Source organism: Mauremys mutica, chromosome 2 (assembly GCF_020497125.1).
Source record: "Mauremys mutica isolate MM-2020 ecotype Southern chromosome 2, ASM2049712v1, whole genome shotgun sequence".
In the NCBI taxonomy this organism is placed as follows: Eukaryota; Metazoa; Chordata; order Testudines; family Geoemydidae; genus Mauremys; species Mauremys mutica.
Genome location: NC_059073.1, coordinates 202,172,722 through 202,194,599, shown reverse-complemented (window position 1 = coordinate 202,194,599; position 21,878 = coordinate 202,172,722). Strand labels below are relative to the sequence as shown.

Genomic DNA, 21,878 nt, shown 5'->3' with positions numbered 1-21,878 from the left:
AGCTGGCACAGTAGATGCAGACAGCAGAAGTAGGGACAAAGGGACACATTGATGATGCCATCAGACTGCTTTCTTGCAGTTTTCACTCCAAATATTCTCTCCTATTTTCACTCCAAATATTCTCTCAAACTGGTTGTTTGCTCCAACCTCTCATGCCTCTTCCCTCATAGTCTCCAATGCCCTTGAGTCTGTCACCTACATGCTGTAATGTGGATTTTAAAAAGTGGTGTTTTTTTATAAAAAGATCTCAAAACATCTAAGTGTAATTTAAGAAAGAAAAGGCTTTGGCATGTGTGAAACTTGCTTCTTACTTTGAGAAGGGATTCTCAAAGTAAGGAGCAAATCCCCTCCTACCATAGAAACATACCAAACCAAAAATAAAACATGCCATTTGCTGCTATCACATTGTTCACTGTGCTTGAGAGTGGGGATGGGATTTGGTCTGATAACACATGGTAATGTGTGTTGAGTAGTTTCTTCACTGTTAGGAATAACAAGTAATTTATTATAAGCACAGTCGTATATTGAGTTATTAGATCTCTCAAGCAAGGCAGGGTTGTGCCTGGTCAGTACTATCCATGGACTTTTTTCAGAGTAGCAGCCATGTTAGTCTGTATCCGCAAAAAGAACAGGAGTACTTGTGGCACCTTAGAGACTAACAAATTTATTTGAGCATCAGCTTCCATGGGCGACAGCCCACTTCATCGGACGCATAGAATGGAACATATAGTGAGGAGATATATATACATACAGAGAACATGAAAAGGTGGGAGTTGCCCAACCAACTCTAAGAGGCTAATTAATTAAGATGAACTGTTGTCAGCAGGAGAAAAAAAAACTTTTGTAGTGATAATCAAGATAGCCCATTTAAGACAGTTTGACAAGAAGCTGTGAGGATACTTAATATGGGGGAAATAGATTCAATGTGTGTAATGGCTGAACCATTCCCAGTCTCTATTTAAGCCTAAGTTGATAGTATCTAGTTTGCATATCAATTCAAGTTCAGCAGTTTCTTGTTGGAGTCTGTTTTTGAAGCTTTTCTGTTGCAAAATTGCCACCTTCAACAATTTCCATCCCCCCATCAACCTCAGCCTAGACCAGTCTACACAAGCAGTCCATTTCCTTGACACTACTGTGCTAATAAGCGATGGTCATATAAACACCACCCTATACGGGAAACCTACTGACTGCTATACTTACCTACATGCCTCCAGCTTCCATCCAGGACACACCACATGAGCCATTGTCTACAGCCAGGCTCTAAGATACAACCGCATTTGCTCCAATCCCTCAGACAGAGACAAACACCTACAAGATCTCTATCAAGCATTCTTAAAACTACAATACCCATCTGCTGAAGTGAAAAAACAGATTGACAGAGCCAGAAGAGTATCCAGAAGTCACCTACTACAAGACAGGTCCAACAAAGAAAATAACAGAACACCACTAGCCGTTACTTTCAGCCCCCAACTAAAACCTCTCCAGCGCATCATCAAAGATCTACAACCTATCCTGAAAGATGATCCCTCACTCTCACAGCTCTTGGGGACAGACCTGTCCTCGCTTACAGACAGCCCCCCAACTTGAAGCAAATACTCACCAGTAACCACACACCACAGAACAAAAACATTAACCCAGGAACCTATCCTTGCAACAAAGCCCGATGCCAACTCTGTCCACATATCTATTCAAGTGACACCATCATAGGACCTAATCACATCAGCCACACCATCAGGGGCTCATTCACCTGCACATCTACCAATGTGATATATGCCATCATGTGCCAGCAATGCCCCTCTGCCATGTACATTGGCCAAACCGAACATTCTCTACACAAAAGAATAAATGGACACAAATCTGACATCAGGAATCATAACATTCAAAAACCAGTAGAACACTTCAACCTCTCTGGCCATTCAGTAACAGATTTAAAGGTGGCAATTTTGCAACAGAAAAGCTTCAAAAACAGACTCCAACAAGAAACTGCTGAACTTGAATTGATATGCAAACTAGATACTATCAACTTAGGCTTAAACAGAGACTGGGAATGGCTGAGCCATTACACACATTGAATCTATTTCCCCCATATTAAGTATCCTCACAGCTTCTTGTCAAACTGTCTTAAATGGGCTATCTTGATTACCACTACAAAAGTTTTTTTTCTCCTGCTGACAACAGTTCATCTTAATTAATTAGCCTCTTAGAGTTGGTTGGGCAACTCCCACCTTTTCATGTTCTCTGTATGTATATATATCTCCTCACTATATGTTCCGTTCTATGCGTCCGATGAAGTGGGCTGTAGCCCATGAAAGCTTATGCTCAAATAAATTTGTTAGTCTCTAAGGTGCCACAAGTACTCCTGTTCTTTATCCATGGACTGGAAGCTTTTAAGGAAAGCCCAAGACTGCAGGAAGTGATGGAAGTTAATTTGCACTCTTCACATCAAGTCAACATTGAGCTGCGATATGAATGGTGTTATGATATACAGTGCTGATGGTGGTGCTGTTTTCAGGGGACATAGAAACTGAAATTCTGATCATTTGTGGTCATTTTAAGAACCTGTGGGCTCTTTTTTAACAGACAGGATGGTGAATTTTTAATTTGAGTAATTATGTTCTTCTTAACTAAATTCTCGCCGTAGTTTTAATTATTTTCACTTCCTTTCTTAAACTCTTTTGCTGTTTAGTGTTAAACGGTGCTACTTTTCCACCCTTGAAATGGTCGGTTTGGCAAAACATGGGTGACTCTCAGAAGCAGGTTGGCAAGAAACTGACTTGCTGGCCAAGGTTATCAAAGATTATGGCTGGAGTCAGTCTTCTCTGACTTCAATAGCTACTACTAAAGTCTGGAATCCATTGGAATGGAAACTACTGTAAGATATTGCTATACAGATTGTTGTCGTGTACACCTGAGCAAAATGAATGTAAAAATGCTCCTATTCTGAACTGGTAGCACATTACAGCGGTTTGCCTAGATGTAAATGACTATAGGAGGTGCAATGTAGTGGAGAATTGGGCCTCTGTCATTAATTGTATATCTTATTTTTTAAAAATCAAATTTTGTATATAGTACATTAAAGTTTTAAGCTTTTAGTAAAGAAATGTCCTGGGGTTAATTCTGTAACTACTATGGGGTGTCTTGTGAACAGATCACATAGTGAAGATAAGGCATTCTGTCCTGACTGAGGTTAATTATGATTTCTACAGGAGACTAGATACTTGTGCTGTAGTGTAGAGCACTGAGATAACAGTATAGTGTTATTAAAAAAGCAAAACTTTGTGCTCTCATCTTCATCTTCTACTTTATCCCATGCTAAAATGGAAATGTGAACTGACTGAACCCAAGGGACCATCTAGGTAAGTCAGTGCTGGCGTAAAGCCAGAAAAATAGCATCACATTTCCATGCAGGGTCACAGAATCTGACTTCCTGTCATAAGAGGTCCAACAAATATTGCAGCACATTTAAATTGCTAGGCTTACAGTTAAAGTGTTTAATTATTGAAGTGATACCTAATCAGCTGAATATTGCTAAGATCTTTATAACACTATAATCTAATTTACAGTATTCAATGCAGTGATATATTAATCAGACTAACTGGTGACTTTCTGATATTATGCACTCGTACTAAGGGAGGGTGAGATGTTGCCCTGATTTTGAAGCTCCCTGTTAATCCACAGGATAGATGGTAGCATAGATGCCTATAGATCACCATGCCCAGCCTGTTCAGTTAAAGGATTAAAAATGAAATCTCAAGTTTTATTTCACTGTGAACTTTTCCCCTACAAATGCTAATTGTTCTAAATGAAGAAAGAAAAGCAGTTCTTATGTTATCAGTCAAAACATATATATATCTAAGATGCCTTCCAGAAGATTTGCTTCCTTTCCTGAAAATGCCTGATTAACGTTACATGCTTAAAATACGTTGTTGGGTGCCCTCTATGCAGACGCCACACAGACCCTCCCCCACCTCTCTTGATTTTTGTGCTCTGATGGTTTTCCATCTTTGTCTGCGACAGATGAGATTCAAGGTGAGAGAGAGAACAAATCCTGTAAGGTAATTCTGTCACTCACCTCATCTTCATAATCTTTCCTTAGCTTCCTCTGCCTTCTAACCCTGGTATTGATCGTGTCACAGGCTACAGCAGACCAAAGCAGGGGGCTGAAAACCTTTCCGAACAGCAGTTGCCAGTCTGCCTGTTGCAGCTTGAAGAAGAAAAGCATGCTGTGAAAACAATCAGTGCATTTGCTTTAGATCTAAGTGATTCCAACTAGGTCGATGCTTCATGCTGATGTGTTGAAAACATTTAAAAAATTTCTCAGAGTTTGATTTCAACTGAAACATTTCAGCATGTGTCTGACTGTCTGAAGTTGTTATTTCTCACTAATGTAGCAGACAACTGTTTTCCACCATAGCACAAATCAGTAGGGAAACTAGGCCTTTTGTCTAGATGGATTTTATTTTGAATGTTATTGTAGGAGTGGAAATTACTTGCCCAGTTTCACTTTTATACGCTAAAGCTACTGTACATTGACCCTAGGGTAGTAGTATTTTATTCCATGAAGAGAAAAAGAGGTAATCACAGTTTTACTGTGTGTAAATGGGAGAATAGCTTCACTGCATTGCTTTTATCCCTGCATATGAATTTTCATTCAGAGGTAAACTTGACCATTCATAAAAACATCAGAAGTGTATTGTTTTCTTTAAAGCGCATCATGCCTGCATTCAGAAATAATTGGCCTGATTCTCTCACAGTTTGGGATCAAGCAGCAAATGAGGCATTGCTAAAAAGAGCTATCCTCATCCAAATTAACATGTATTTATTCTCCAAGAGTGACAGGAACACAGGACAACATTTAATTATAACAGGTTGTTGCACACTTTAGTGTCTAAACGGCAGGAAAAAAATCATGAAGAAACAATCAGCTTCAGCAGGCCTCAATCTTGCATCCTTTGTACTCCCAGAACACGCTTTGGAGTCTGTAGGAGGTTTGAATATGCAGAACGATACAGAACTGGGCTCTTAAGTTTTGTTTCTTTGATGGGCTCCATGGGAGCAGATTAGTAGAACTCCATCACAGATTCTACTTCATCACACCTCAGTGCACTCTCCTGTCATTTCGTGTGCCCCATTCAAAAAAAAACTTATTCTTCTCTGGGCCTGTTGTTCTTTTTGGGACATCCTGTTTTGTTTTGATTTGTTTGTTTGTTTTTAAAATTATTATAATTTCCCCACCAGTAGTGAAATCTCCCAACTGTCGTTGCCATCTCTCCCATTCACTGTCACACCACACAAAGAACATTCTTGTGTTTCAGCAGGAAATAGCAAACACTTACCTTTATGTATTTTATTGAGTGTCAGGATGCCATCAGAAAGGGATGTTCTGAAAAACTAGATTTTTGTGTTCAAAGAAAATGAAGAAACAAACCAAAAATGCTGTACTTGTATCTGGAGTGAGTGGTATTTCCCTCCTCTCTGAACCTACTTTCCAGAAGCAAAATTAATTTAGTCCCTGATGTATCTGGTGCTAATGGAGTTCATACTTCAGCACATATATTACTGTGCATTGTGCAATTGCCAAAAGTTGTCATTTAAGTGGCTTTAGTTTGCAACTGTGTTAGTTCAAAACGGTAAAGCAAGTGAAGCCAATGTAAGTGCAGGTGAACTGAAGTGTCTTCTTGGCCTAATTTCATTCATTTTACAAATGAACTCTGTGGGTGTGCGGTAGAAGTTCTAGCTGTACTTTACATATTCTACCAAGAGCCTATTTGTAAAGAATTGTTGTACTTAATTTGTGTATTCGAGTTGTCAGGTTGCTTTGTTGTGCATTTCCCCCCAGAGCAGTGGGCAGAGTCTAAAGAAAAGATAACTGTAGGATTATCATAAGAAGTTTGTGCTGGCTCATGAGCGAAGAGTAGCTAACAAAGAATTTTCTCCAGTGATCCAATATGGATATTGGGAAAATATCCTTCTTTGCCCATAGATGTACTCGATCCTGTAGACTTTCCTCATGAGAGTTGCGTACCCAAGTGAGTTAGGTTTTTTTAGGCTTAAGCTCTTAATGGTGTTGGTAAAGTTCTTAGTGGTTTAAACGAGCAGCCCTCCACTCCTGTTGACTTGAGTCCTGATTCTAAGAGGTGTTGAGCATCCCTAACATCATATTAAAGTGAACAGAAGTTGAGGGTGTTCGGCACATGTCATGAATTGGATTAATTAGGTAATAATTGGAGATATACCAATCTCCTAAAACTGGAAGGGACCTTGAAAGGTCATCGAGTCCAGCCCCCTGCCTTCACTAGCAGGATCCATTTTTTGCCCCAGATCCCTAAGTGGCCCCCTCAAGGATTGAACTCACAACCCTGGCTTTAGCAGGCCAATGATCAAACCACCGAGCTATCCCTCCCCCCATTGAGTCACTTTAGTATGACTTAGTACGTTAAAGGATTAGGCACTGTTTCTGGTCCTAGTCCACTGGTCCCAGTACCCTAACCCAGGAAAAAATAAATTTTGGTCTTGAAAGATGCTGAGCACTTATTGCAATATCAGTGGGAGTTGAGGATGCCCAGCACCTTACAGGATTGAGCTCTTCCACAATAGCTTGGAAAAATGAAACCCCATCAATAAATAAGTCCTTTCTAAAGCACTCCTTACCCCAACAGTGACAAAAGGAACAGATGGCCAAACTGCTAAGGAAAGGCATAGAGCATGAGCAGCAGGCAGTAATTGCAGCTGAAAGCCAGCTTTACAAATCCCCTTCTTACCTTCCAGAGATGATATTTGCATGGAAACTGGTGCCTGTGCCACTGGAGCAGGCAGTGATCTTTACAGAAAGGGCCCCAGAACAAAATGTGCTTTGTTACCTAATTCTAAAAGGTATCGTTGTTCACAAGTCAGAAGGGAAGCTTCCTGGGAACTGGCAATAGAACATATTTACTGTTACTTGGCCTGATCCAAAGCACATCGAAGTCAACAGGAGACAGTTCAGGTAGAGTCTAGACTGGAGGGGTTATTGGTGTCACTATGCAGAGTAACCAGGCAGGTGGAAGCCAGGGTGAGGACACTGAGCTAGGGTCAGGGCTCTGAACCAAAGCTGCCCAGCACAGAAGCACCCAGGATTACAGGGTAGGTGGTGACAACCCCTTACTGATCTGAGTGAACCCCCACAGTGTTCCACCAGGTCACCAGGAGGGATTTAAGAATAGTTGGTGCCTTTCCCAATATCTCAGTTAGCCAAGAATAGTCCCTCCAAAGTGAGAGTCGAGAAGACAGTGAGGGAGTTGGCTGACAAGCACAGGAGTCAGCTGAGGGCTCTGGACTGAAGTTGTCACCCAGTAATGAGACCTGTTGGCCCAAAGACACCACTGTTGGGACAATTGGAGGTAGGCGTGGGGGAAGAAAGTGCCCTCTTGCAATCTTCCCCATGAAAAGAAGTGGTTTTGGGGAAGCTCTGACTGAGCAATAGAACACAACTCTGCCCCCCTTTCCCTCAGACAGGCAATAGCAGCTCCCACAGTAGGAGGCATGAGCTCCCTAACCCATTTTGAGCCTTCCTGGGCCCCAGCTATGGGATGCCCCAACACGCTCCCATGGTATTGGCCTGACTGTCCTGAAGACTGTCCTCCACAGGATTAGGAAGCTTCATTTTCTTTTCCCTGTGCTTCCATCCTTCCTTTTTACACAACCTGTCAAGTTACAGGGTTTCAGTTAAAAACATACATTCCTTACTGTGGAAAAAGTTGATATAAATGAGGGAAATAATTTTCTTTATCCTTTAATCCTTTATTCTTTTGCATTTTTAAAAGTTTATTTACTTCATGCAGTGAGCTGTCTTGAGCTTCTGCTCTTATGCCGTGTCAAGACTTGCTTAAGCTTAAAGGTTTTTAGGCTCGACCAAGCACTGACAGCACTATAACAGAAGCTAATGCCTGAGTCTGCCAGTTTGATGGATTCAATAAACTTATTGAATAAACTTATTGAATTTATTTTAACTATTAAAAGAAGTTGAGGGCTATATTCTATTCTTGCTCTTTGTGTGAAACTCCCATTGACATTAATGGGAGTCCCATGTATGGAATTAGAGTGGAACATGGCCCTTAATATTAAAAAGACTTGTCAATCTTATGCATTAAATAATTTGGAGGTGTGTCATGATGCTGCATTTATTCGCAAGGTCATTCTCCACGTACCTCTAATGTATTGAAAATAAATTCCTTGCAGTAGCTGCAATGTTGCTAGCACCCTGATCTTTAAAAAAATGAAAATATTTTAAAAATCTAACTGTTTCCTTTTATGCCATCCACCTACTTCTGCATTTTATTTTGGTTGCTCAACAAAATAAGACAGGTCAATTTCACTTTGGTTTATAGTCAGTCTTGCTTTCCAGTGTTCATGCTGCTAGTGTTGTTGGATTCATAGTGCTTCAGAGGGAAACACTTAATTCCCCTTAAATGCCTTTCAGTTTATTCCATGTATGTTTTTAACTAAAATATGCATGTTTATATTAGATCTTTTGCATTTTTAAAATTGTGATGCTAAGTCTAGTCTCTTGATCTAACTCTGCCATCACTAATATATGCACAAACTGAACAGTAGGTAACTGGTTAAAATGAATCTTAATTTGTGATCCTATAAAATTATAAGAGTAATCAATCACTTTTCTTCTGTATTGAAAATCTATATTCAACTTACATTTTTGGAACATTAGCTCTGAGCCTGCGACAACACCTGTGTGGTAGCCCCTAAGTCTTCAACGAATTGACGTGCTTCATCTCTAACTCTGTGTCTCACACTGCACCTCCACATCCATGTCTCGCTCAGCCCCTTGCATTTCACCTACATGCCCTCTTGCCCCGTTTTCAGTTTTCCTCTTTGCTATCCAGTACCCTTTATACCCTCCTATGTCCTCCCAAACCCACCCTCCTTCTATCTCTCTGTGGCACATGCCTTCCTCTCCATTCCCCTCGTTGGTCCCCTGCATACCTCATCTATACCTCCCCCAGTGTCCTGCACAAACACACATCCTCTATGCCTCCTCCAGTACCCCTTCCTGCCTTCTTTCCCCTCTCGTTCTATGCCCTCTCCTTTATGCCCTTCTAATTCCTTGCACCACCTCTATAGGCGACACCATATGTACAATCCTGCACTACCCTCTTCTTGCCTAGTCCAGAGCCTCCCATTCTTGAAGGGAATGTACAGCTTCATTTCATCTTCTGTGTACCTTCTAGTCTATGTACCTTCTGGTTCTGGCCTCCATTTTTACCTCTCCCCAATTCCTCCCCTACCCCTTTCTCTCCCCACACTCTCTACCTCCATCTCTATTTCCCAGATAATGCTCCCCCAATCTTCAGCTCAGCTTAGTAGCAGCAAAACCTGAAGTCCAGCAGAAGGTCAACTTATGCCATACCAATAGTTCTCTATAAGTCTTTATATTTTATCCACCTCCTTCCCCTGATTTCACCAAAAGAAACAGAAACAAAACAAAAATACTACAAGGCACTTTTCCTCTGCTAAGGCCAACAAAACAAAACTGGAGTTGCTAGGCCAAGACTGTTTGGAGACATAAAGAGCCAAAAAAGTTAGGGCATTTTTCAAAAGTCAAGCACAGGGATGTTTTCAAAATGCTATAACATTAAAACTCCATTTCTGATTTCTATCAAACTTCTCAGAAAAGCACTACTCTGGGATGATATGTGGCATTCAAAATTAAATGTAGATTATCTCCTTTTTATAGAAGTTGGGGGTGAAGGTGTACAATCACAACCTTATAATAGAAAGCAAGTTTTGGCCTTAACTACAGCCCACAATGAGCTGTACATTCCCTCAGTATAATTTCCCAGAGCATAAATGGTGCTCAGGCAGAGGCAGAAGGAGGATCATTGGGATCATGCAAACCCTTCCAAATGTTCACTATCCCCTTTGGAATCAGGATTTACCTCCATTGCTTTCTATTCCTAGAAGACCCTAGAAGTTCCATGGACTAGCCAGAGGCTGGCTTCCCATTGAGAGTGCCATTATGTGGTTTTGACAGGACAAATTTTCAGATCCCAAAATTGGCAAGTAAAATATTGCATTAAACTGAGTTCCATATACACTGTTTAATATGAAAAAGTAAACATTTTTTGCCCTGTTCTTTATTTCTTTTCTGCCCCACACATCTCTAGTTAAACAGCAATGCACTTATTTTGGGTAAGCAAAAATACAGCTTAAAGTGCTGTTCACAAAAAGAATATATATCTTAATCAAATTTCAGACACAGAAGAAGTATTTATTCTGAGATCTCTACTCCTGCTTCTGTTTCAGTGGAAAATAAAAATTCACTTTTGCTGATTAAAAACTATGCTACTTAAATTCAAAGAGAGACTCTGTCAGTGCAAACCGAAAGTGGCCTGAATGCCTGTCAGCTCCTCCCCACCCCAAACTCTGGGATTAGGATCCAAACTTTGGAGGTTGTGGCCTGTTATGAGTTTGAACAAATCCCTTCAAACTAAAACCAATGGGTTTCATGCTGCTCTGGGTCAGAGTCTATCACACCCCTAACACCTGGCATGGATCAGAGATACCACTTTGGGAGGAAACAGCCATCATTGTATGCCACAAGAATGTACTGATGTATATTTTATAGAGTAAGAATTGTGGTTCAAAAACACAGTGCTTATTACCACACTTACAGGGACCTAACATAGTAGATCATGTGTCACTGCCTGAAGGAGGGGAGGCTTATTGTAACACATGTAGGTATATGCTTGGATACCTATTATAATCTGCAATACAAGTAAGAGCAAGGCTCCTTTTCCTGGTAGTTTCTATAGAGTACTTTTGGGATGTTACAGAAAGGTCATGATTGTTCAACCTGTTCTTGGTCATTTAGAATTTATATAGGGCTATATTTTAATTAAAATATCCCTGTTCAAAAACATTTCAAATAAACAATAGAGAATGAGGAGAAGAAAACAGGAGACGTATTCATATGATTTTTTTGTGGGAGAGTCTAACAACTGTTTGGGGTACTTTTGGATAGGCAATATTTTTACGTAACATTTCATCTATCACTCCATTCTCAGATATATAATATGGGCCAAAATCATCCCTTCATTGATTTAAGTGAAGTTACAGCAGGGCTAAAGTTGGCCTATGTTGTCCATTTCAACATGAATCCGGCTGAAGTTGAACCCGGTCTTACTAGTTCTCAGGTGGGTGAATAGAGGAAAATGGGGAGGTAGGACTTCTAGGTTCCTACATTGACTTGCTGTGTGGCTTTAGGAAAACCATCTAGGTCAACATTTTCAAACTCGGGTACCTAAAATGAGGCATCCAGCTTTGAAAATGTTGGCTAAAAACCTTGGTGTACCTCAGTTTCCCATATGTAAAATATGAACTATTTTTATCCTCTACCATAGCGGTTCTCAAAGCCGGTCCACCGCTTGTTCAGGGAAAGCCCCTGCCAGGCCAGGCCAGTTTGTTTACCAGCCGCGTCCACAGGTTTGGCTGATCGCAGCTCCCACTGGCTGCGGTTCGCCGCTCCATGCCAATGGGGGCTGCAGGAAGGGCGGCCAGCACATACCTCGGCCCGCACTGCTTCCTGTAGCCCCCACTGATAAGGTGCCTAAAATTGGAATGAACTTTTTTAATGCATCCACTGTACATATTACCACCACTGTGGAATTCACAGTACAACATTTCTGACAAGATTCTCTTTTCCTCTGCAACACGAAGAAGCAGTTATCCACAAAACATTAGAAAATTCCATTGGCCATGAGTATGGCCCACTTTTGGCTTGGTTGTATGGTTAGGTTGCTCATTATGGGCCAAATCATCAACCCAGCACCACAAATGCTATTTCTAAGTATAAATCAGACAACTGAGTACAGCACTACTACCCAGTCTGCAAGTGCAAATGCCAATTTGTGTGTGAAGCTTTGGCAAAGGTCTTATCAAATGGCTGTAAAGTACCTAGCACAGTTACAGGTGCTATATAAATTATAATTAACTTGCTATATTTGAAAAGTTAGCTATATATATGCACAGATGCATAAATGTATATCATTACACATAGCATGGTAAATGTGCGTATATGGAGGCAGACTGCAGGATATAGACAATGTAAGAGTGATATAGTAACAATCATATATGTGTTCATGGATGTAATGACATTTCCTTGTATCACATCTATCAGGTTACAAGCAGCTAATAATTTTCTTTTTCTACTCACAGCCAAGCATTATAATGGCACATACCCATAAATCAACATCAACATGGAACATTGCTTAGAAAATATAAATGTATGTGCCTTGCAGAATGATCTGAGATTACAAAAATATATCAGAAGTCAAAAGTAGCTGGTGGAGAAATGCTGTGTCTTTAGTTTATTGAGATTGTTTGGAGGATCCTAATGTACTGTCACTGAAAGAATAATTTTTCCTTTACAATCTACTTAGCAAAGATTTATCGATCCTTTTCCCCTTCATAGAGAATTACTGATCCATTTTAGAAAATCAGATTTTCACACCTTTCATGAGACTGTGCACAGCGGAGGTCCTTTGGGATTGCCAAGGAAGTTGACTTTGACATGAAATCCCTAGGTACTGGTGCACAACAGCCTATAGTCTCATCACTGATTTGTTACACAGGGTGGTAAAATACTTTTATACATTTATAGAGAAATGGTTGCACTGTAAGGACTTATTTTTCCATGCGAGTGGATGTATTCTGGGTACTATTATTTGTGTAAACAGCATGTTTCCGGGGGTTTTTTTCTTCTCAGCTGTGATGTTCTGAACAGTAAGGTAAGATAAAAGTTGTCGAAATTCATGTTGCAAAGCAGTAGGGTACTGTAGAATTTTTCAGTGCATGTGTAAATAACTTTCTTCAAGATGTGTCTACTCTCTGTCCTCATTATAGTAGTGTCCTAGGTAGCTAAGCATTAGACATGTTATATTGAAGTATGCATCATAATGAAGGTGATTTATTATAATTAAAACAGCATAGAGAGCAGCTTTTATTAGACATATTGTTTCATGGGAGAGCTTAATAAAGAGCATTATTATTAGTTATAGATCTGTGTGAAGGATGTTGTTTACTGAGAGTTATGTGAGTATTAGTCAAAGTCTGAAGTTGCTCATTTGAGCTGTCCACTGTAGGGGGGGAAAAAGCATTCAACACCGCAAAGGGAAGAATTTTAAGATTGGTGGGGAGAGAGAGACAGAGACAGAGAAAAGGAAATGCCGAGTGCATGAAGTGTTCTCTGCAGGAGCAGTTCTAGAATACTTTATTACATATCTACGGAGACAATGGCATGGACTGTAAGTAGCTCCTGTCTCTCAATATAATAATGCACATAAAGTCGAGGTCAGATTGGGTTCGCTCTGGGCTTTGATGCTGCAGAAGGTCACTAGGGGAATCGATGGACAAAAATGAGACCCGAGTTTCATGCAATCAATGAGATTTTTCTATTTAAAGTGGACACTGCTGGGTGTGAGTCTCAGAGCTTCAAATGTGGTTTTGCTCAGCTTTAATAGATTGAGAGTAAGATGCATTGTAAATGTATTGTTTGTTTTAATAACTGTGCTGGCACACTGGGTGCATATCCAAACACATTAGTCTTGCAAACTCTATTGTGAAGTTTTATGAGCAGAAAAATAAACAGACAAATTAGCAGCTACTTTGAATGTTAATAACTATTAGTTTTTTCTCTGGCTGTGCAAAACTGTACCTGCCTGGGCATTTAGATAACATTTAAATAAATCCAAGAGCTACTAATTTATTTGATTTTAAAAAATAATACTAGGGCTTCAGATGTTATATAAAATATACTCTTGGCTGTTCATTTCTTAATATCATATGCTCCATAAAAACATTTGTTTAGTTTCCTTCAGAAGATTCAGTTTTCCACAGATCACTAAAATTATTATTAAGATGCTACATCCTCTTAAAGGAAAAGTAGATACTTGTTTAAATTCTTGGGACAACTGTGTGTATAATTTGTGTCCTTTAAAGTTTCAAGCAGCTGAAACATGTTTATCATTTCCTCTTTATTGTATGAGATGATCTCTCCAGAATGAAGGAAGCAATCAGAAAGGGTGTGATCAGTGATTCTGACATAGTTGGAATAAGCAGGCAATAACAAATAATTGACTGATAGCAGGGATTTATGTTTGTTATTGAATGAATGAGAAATTAAGGAACATTATGGGCCAGTTTCTGATCGCTGGTGCAAGTCTGAAGTAACTCCACTCAAATCAGTGGTTATTATGGATTTTCACCAGTGTAACAGAGATCAAAATCTGTACCTGTTTGTTTCAAAGCAAATCTGCTCTTGACTTGTGTTTTGTGAATGAAAGAACTACTTATATCTGTGTTTAAGTGAACTATTTATTTATATTTTTTATATTTCTCTTTAAGAATAACCCCCCACAATCGCTTTCTGGACTCCCATCCTATGCCCCATGAATCCAAATATAAAGGACAGTTCATGCCACAAATAAATATCCACCAGATAAATAAGAAAAATAAACCCAAACCCCTGTATCTCTCAGTCCCATCCCCCCCTTCCCCAGCAGAATGGGATTTTTATATGAGATGAGAAAAAAATTGTAATCACTGACTGCAGGTACAAACCCCAAAATAAACAAACGAGCAAAGGCCGTGACAGTCTTTTTCATTCAAATATTTTTTAATGAATTAATTGAATATTTGCAGGAAAATCATTGACAAGTGAAGGTTCTGTACAGCACAAGTCTGAATTTGTCTGCTAAAATTGGAAAAATGCCCCAAAGAAGACTAAGTGGACAGAAGTATATGCAAGAGAACAACTGAAGTTTCTGCTTCAGTGTAATTTCTGTTAGCAGGGTCATTTACAATTCAAGCAGAACGTATGCTCACCTGAAATGATTTGTTTATATTTTCATCTGTGCCCTTTGTAGGAACACTTCAGTTTATATTATTCTTATTTAAAACAAACACAAAACCTTTTAACTAGTCTTTAGTGTTGTGTTTTTAAAACACGTTACTGATTTAGACCCCTTTCAGATAAATCATTGCCAATCTCTGGAATCAAATTCACTGATTGATTTAACTTATTTATTAAAATACACCAGCCACAAAAATCCCTTGCTGTAACCACATCCCACTATCAAATAGGTCCTGGGGAGTTAACAGGAGCAAGCAATCATAGGTGGATTGCATACACTCAGACATAAAACAAAAATGAGCTGCTGGATACTGTATATAAAACCTAAAAATAAATAAGGAATCATTTAAAAACAACAACAAAACCCCATGTTTCACTTAATGGACCTCACTGACACTTATAGTGAATTATTTTTCTTACTTTTCCCCACCCTAAAAAACAAGATGGGGATAGGACCAAATTCAGCCTGGATATAAGTGGACACAACTTCTATTGAAGTCATTGGAAATTGTACCAATTCACACCAGGTTTGATTTTGGTAATTAAGATTCTGGCCTTCTAGGTTCTTTAGGCCTGATCCAACATCCATTGAAATCGGTGGAAGTCAGATCAGGTCCTCTGTTTTGCCCTCACTTGCATATCAGGAGTGCAATCCCACAGGTTCCCTCCTTTGAGGTGATGAGTGTCCTGAACTCTCTCAGGAGGTGCTCTGCTTCTTGCGAGATAAGGCCACAGATGGCCAAATTTTATAGTCCTGACTCGGGTAAAACTTCATTAGATTTTATGCTTTAGAAGGGTCTGAAGCCTAAATCTGTAGCTACAGAATCCTCACTGAAACAATTAGGCGTTCCATGCATGGACTAGCCACAGGACTGGGCTCTGAGTAAGTAGGTTAGAATATATCATGAACAGACCTCACACGTGTGCCTAATAAAGAGGGTGGTGCTTGTGACTCCGTTGTTTAAAATACAGTAAGTCTGTTGGATGTTTTTTTGTAGATTTTGGTTCGCTTTTCAGGAACGGCTGCCAGATGAAATGCCAAAAAGGAAACAGAAAAGTGTAAAAGTAAAGATGTTCTGTTCAAATGAGCAATTTCATATTGGTCTAAATTCAAGTGTAGTGCATGGGGATTTATCTTTACAACTCCCATTAACATCCAACATAACATGCTAATGTATCACCCTGAAGAGTTACTTTGTTCTCTTGCTTTTATATAGTCTTATTTAAAATTTTGGGGAGAGGGAGGGAATGGACACATAAATTAAAGCTTCCCACAGGCATTTTAAACTTGTGCAACCAGCACTTACTCAACAGATCACTCTAGGTCACGCTGATCTTAGCACCTTTACAAGGGTCATATTTTCACACAGATGAACCATTCGTGAGCAATTTCTCCAATGTGTTTGACACAAACATTCTTTTCTTTGATATTGGAGATATAAGCCTTCTATTTTTGTCCTAATTTTTTTCCCCCAACAGACATATTTATTGAGGCTATTGCAAGGAAAATCCTACTTTCCATTAATATTTGACTCTTTTTCTTTCTCCCTTTTCCAGGAGCTCATGCTAATAAAGAGACTCAGGATCTTACTATACATGAACTTGTGTGTGCATATATAGATAGATATGTGTGTGTGTGTACACAAAGAGATAGAGAAAAAGATGTAGATGTATAAAACATACTTTTTTTTTAGTAGACTACTTCATGATTCCAATGCTGTAGATCAACAAGTAGCATTTATTGATCTGTTCTTACAACAGTTCTAGTTCCAGGGAAGATTTTGATTGATTATCCTCATCCAAAGTGAGCTCTTTCCCCATCTCTCCAGAGTGTTCAGTGGCACCAGCAGCAGACAATATGGAGACAAACACTTTCTTTTTGACTGAAAAGACCATACAGAGCATAAACATAGGTAGATAGTGAAGAATTATTTCAAATTCCATTTCCTATTTCCACCCAAGTAATTTCTGAGGGATCCCTGCTTGTAGGGACTTATTAGTCCACCTCTTGAGCTGAAGAGAATGTCCATCAGCTGTCAGTAGTAGCACTGATATCTTCAGGCCTTCATAATACAGAATGAGACAATTACAAATTAAAGCATTGAGCATAGGGGAATACCTTTCTGTGACAAAAGAGTGCTAAGAAGATATTACATGTTAAGACTTGTGCGGTTCCTTTACTGTTTCACTAGACAAAAATCTTCTTTATTCTTTATCTTTTAAGTTAAAGCACTAGTTAATGTCAATGTCAAAAGAGATTCATACCAAGATTCATACCAACATTTAAAGCTTGGAAATGATCTATTAAGGGGAAACAAAACAGTATTCAAATAGCCTTACAGTTCAGACAATCTTAATGTACACATTCCAATGCCCTCCCCCCTAAATTTTTCCTCATAGTCTTAACCTAGAGGCTAGAAATCCTCTTACATCCACTCACCTTACCTTTGAACAACCAGCTACAAACTTTCACAAACCACCACCATTTATAGTGCCAAAAATTCATCTTCTAGTTCAATAGTGGGTGAGAGGCACCAACCTCTTGCTTCTTTAATATGCAAGTAAGAGAGGCCTAACTCTCCCCAATTCCAACTTCCTGCTGTGGTCAACAGACCACACAAATCACATCTTAATCTACTGTTTGATAAGATAAAAATAGAAACAGTCACCCCCAAGCTCCCTCTCTACATGGGCTGCAATTGTCACCATGAAGGCTTGAAAGATTTACTATTGAGTTCACTATGAACTCCCCTAGGGTAAGTCAGAGACCCCATTTTGTAGACCTCATATGCACCATTACTCAGTCCACTGTGGGCAGGTAGACTGCAGTTCTCAGAGTACCTTCAAAATTTCCATTTAAAGAATTCCATTGTACCCCCAAAAAATGCTTTTCCTGTGCAAAATTTTAGGACAGGACATGAAAAACAGAACGTCTAGATCCCTGGTTGCAACCCTAATGATTTACATCTAGGTATTTAATACTGTACTACTCACTGTGATTTCTGAGGCCTTGGTACAGCATGGTTCCATAATCAGCATAATTTGTAAAGGCTGAGAACGTTTTGACAAATGTTCTTCAACTGAAAAAAAAAGATTGGGTATCCATTCTGCAACAAATCCATTGTTGCAAAGGAACAAACAGAACTGCTAAATAAGCCATATGTGCTTGCAGAGTTGGAACTAGCACATCAGTCCTACAGCTTCATAAACACAGGCCTCTACCACTTGGTCTAAAGGAAGTTCTCTGTTGAGTGCCAGTTACAAACCCTTGATTTCTCTAAGCAGCAGCCAGCCTCTAGATGGCAATATGCTCACTGAGAACAGATGGGATCCTCATGCCTTTTCCTTATAAACCACATACACAGTAGTCCGGTCCAGATCTGACCCACATCCCCACTAAGCTTTGCCTTCACTCTGTGACTTTACAGATGTACAATAAGAAATGAAGCCCTGAGGCAAGGCTTAATGCACAGATAGTTCTCCACAGACCCTCACTGAAACTGGTCTGTTGTCAAGGCTTTTCACTGTAGCCCACTCACCTCAGACATCCACTCAGTCTTTTCTTTTTCTTTATTGGATATAATGCTACCCACTTGGTCTAAGACTATAAGCCTAAAGGTTTGTACCTCCACACAGAGTCCTAGTGCATATGAAAACCCCTCTCTCACATGCAAGCTATAACCATTATAATTAGACACAACACTTTGATCATAATCTCATTTCTTCAAATAGAGCCTGTGCTTTACTATTTCAAGCATTTTAACTCTGTGTCAAGTGTGGAGAGCTAGTAATAAGCTGTCTTGAGCTACAGGGAACCAGAGAGACATTAGTCACTAGTGGAAAATTTCAGATCACCGTAATTTTTTCACTACATGCAACTGAGAACAGTTTGACCAGTTTCCTTCAGACTTAGTGTAAAATTTCTCCTTGGTCTTCAGAGTGTATTTGGCATTTTTCAGGACAGATCAGTTTTCACTAGCCAAAGTAATGGGATTTGAGAGATTGGAGGGGCACTAAAAATAGGACTTAGAACCTTGACTGTAGAACCAGAATATGCTCTCTAATATGGTTGGAAAGATGGAATCTCCACATTTGTACTTAAAGCGAGATTCTGCTTTGAGAAGTGTCTGTATAAAAGTGGTGCTCCTAACTCAGCAAATCTACTTTGTGTATGTATTCAGATTAATATGAACTTTTAACAAAGTAAAGTTTTACTACTGTCAGATCTGCATAACTAACAGAGCTCTGAGTGACTGTAATGGATTTTGTGGTGCAACATCAACAACAATCTACGTTCTATTTGATAGGCCACCTTTGCAATCTCATTGACGTCAATTGATGTGCTAAAATTACATTTGTAGAACCCCCACTGAAAGGAGAAGTATTAGAATAAGTGTAACGTGGGGCATAATTTATTACTGGTACTGATATGGTTCATGAAGCAGAAAGGAACACAACTTGATTTTCAGATCCCAGGCTGAGTTTGCAGATGAAGAAAAAACTTACCTTTTTACTTGTAAACTGAGCAGAATTGCTATGGAGCTCCTGAGGCAAATAGATGTAGAAACTCACATCATCTTTTTTACACTTTCAAAGTAGCACCATAGAATATCAGGGTTGGAAGGGACATCAGGAGGTCATCTAGTACAACCCCCTGCTCAAAGCAGGACCAATCCCCAGACAGATTTTTGCCCCAGATCCCTAAGTGGCCCCCTGAAGAATTGAACTCAACCCTGGGTTTAGCAGGCCAATGCTCAAACCACTGAGCTATCCTTTCATTTAGTTTGCAGTGCAGAACAACTCTTCCATAGAATCGTAGAAGTAGAGATGGGGAAAACGTACAGTATTGGGTCAACTTGCTTGGGGGACTACAAGAGATATCATTACCACTCTTGTACCTTGTCAACTCCCTCCTTTACACTCCCCATTGCTTTGTCCAGTCTGGTTTCAATTGACTCAAGTAATAGGGCTTGTGAGAATGTTCTAATCTATTAATGTTTTCTTCCTCTGATATATTCATCCTGCACTCTCCCTTTCTTAGTTCCATCCTTTTCCTTCTAGCTATCCCCATGGTCTACTCAGAACAATTAGGCCATGATCCTGTAAATTCTTGTGCACATGCTTATTTCTAAGCATGTAATTAGTCCCATTGATTCCAATGGGTTTACTCATGTGAGTTTAGTTAAGCACATGTGTGAATGCTTAAAGGATCAGAACCTTATGTAGTTGAAGGGTATAAGCACTATAAATGGCTTTGATATATCCTTAAGCCATAATTTAGCCCAAATATAAATATTTACATTTTCTTTATAGAACAAGTCAGTCCCTTTAACTGTGTAATCAGTTTTGTTACTCTTTTCTGAATTCCTTCCAGTTTGCTGTCATCTTTCTGGAGGGAAGTTCCTAAAAGTGCATGCAACATCTGAGGATCTGTGGTAGAGCTGTGTAATTCTGTGCAGAGAGGAACAGTCACATGCCAGGTCTGTGATAGGACACCTGAACTCAGACTAAAATATCACCTGACTTTTTTGCTATTTCTTTGCTATTTTCAGTATCCAGCTTGTATCCCAATATAATTTCTAGGTCTTATTTATTTGTATTTTTGCTTTGCAGTTTTATGTATCTTCTGCCTATTTGTGTGTGCATGTGTATGCGCACATGTGTGCTTTGGTTATTATTCCCCTATGTCCCTAGACTCCTTAAGTGATTTAGGTACTTTTGAAAATACGACTTAGGTTCTTAAAGGAATCAGGTGCTTTTGAAAAATTTGCTCCAGATGTATTAGCCATAATTTTTTTACATTGGTTTTCACTTTGTACTTTCTTGTCCTAATTTTTTGGCATATTTCCCTTTGTATTTTTTGCTCACTGAGGTGAGTAAAAAATGCAGTGGGGGCCAATGAAAAGGGACTTGGATTAGGGTGAGAAGATGGCTCTATTGTATGACCATGGATGTTACTTGAAAAGTTCTTTTCCTCGGTTTCCCCATATATACAATGGAGATAACAAATAATTTTCTTATTCCAAATCTGGATCAAATGTCAAAATCTGAAAAAAATTTCAAGTCAATTGAATATTTCATTTCAATAATTTCAAAACATTTCATTTTGATTTTGACAATTTTAAATTTATTTCACTAATAATTGGCTTAACTTTAAAAACAAAAAAAATAGATTTTGAACAGGAAAAAAAAATTTTCATTTAGAAAATGTCAAAATGAAACACCGACAATTTAAAAACGTTTTTCAAACATTTTTTGAGTCAAAACAATTATCAAAGCCAACTCTATCCTGTGAAAAGTTTCACTTTGAACAAATGGGCATTTTCTGATTAAATAACATTTAATTGGAACTTTCCTGATCAGTTCTAATAATGATACTTAGTTTAGTTGTAAAGTGCTTTTAGGTATATGGACTAAAAATGCTATATAAGATTTAGTATTATCTTCTGATTTAATACATGTATTTAAATAGATTGTTGTGCTTTCCTTATAGAAGAAAAGGAAGCAAACTTGGCTTCCCCGGATTCTGTAGTGCCTTCCTTCTAACACAGCAAAGCCTCCTAGCTAACCTCTATGTGCTCCAGGTAACAAATTCTGGAACACTGTGAAGAGCCAATTGTGTGGAAAATATTGAAAATGGAGGGCAGGTCTATACTACAACCCAAGTCGCTATAATTTATGTCTCCTTGGGGTGTGAAAAAGCTGAGCCACGCAAGTGTCACGCTGTCCACACCAGCTTCCACTTCTCGGTGAGGTGGAGTAATTACACTGACAGGAGAGTGCTCTCCCGTCAGCACAGCATGTCTTCACCAGATGCAGCTGATGTTAGAACTGTAGTGTAGACTTGCCCTGAGAAGAAGATTTGTTTTATGGTTAAGGCACTGGATTGAGCCTCTGGATGATTCCATTCTTGGCTCTGCTACCTTGGGTAAATTACTTAATTTCTCTGGCCTGGAGAGATTCAAATGGAAGT

General features: G+C 39.2%; 1 protein-coding gene across 1 annotated transcript in view; it reads left to right on the top strand.

Annotated features, from left to right (window-relative positions):
- Positions 1-20,301: 20,301 nt before the first annotated feature.
- Positions 20,302-21,878, top strand: part of POU6F2 (POU class 6 homeobox 2) — a 352,462-nt gene continuing 350,885 nt past the window's right edge. The window contains exon 1 of the mRNA XM_045006755.1: positions 20,302-20,385. The gene's annotated coding sequence lies outside the window, so the exon portion shown is untranslated. The remainder of the gene's footprint in view (positions 20,386-21,878) is intronic.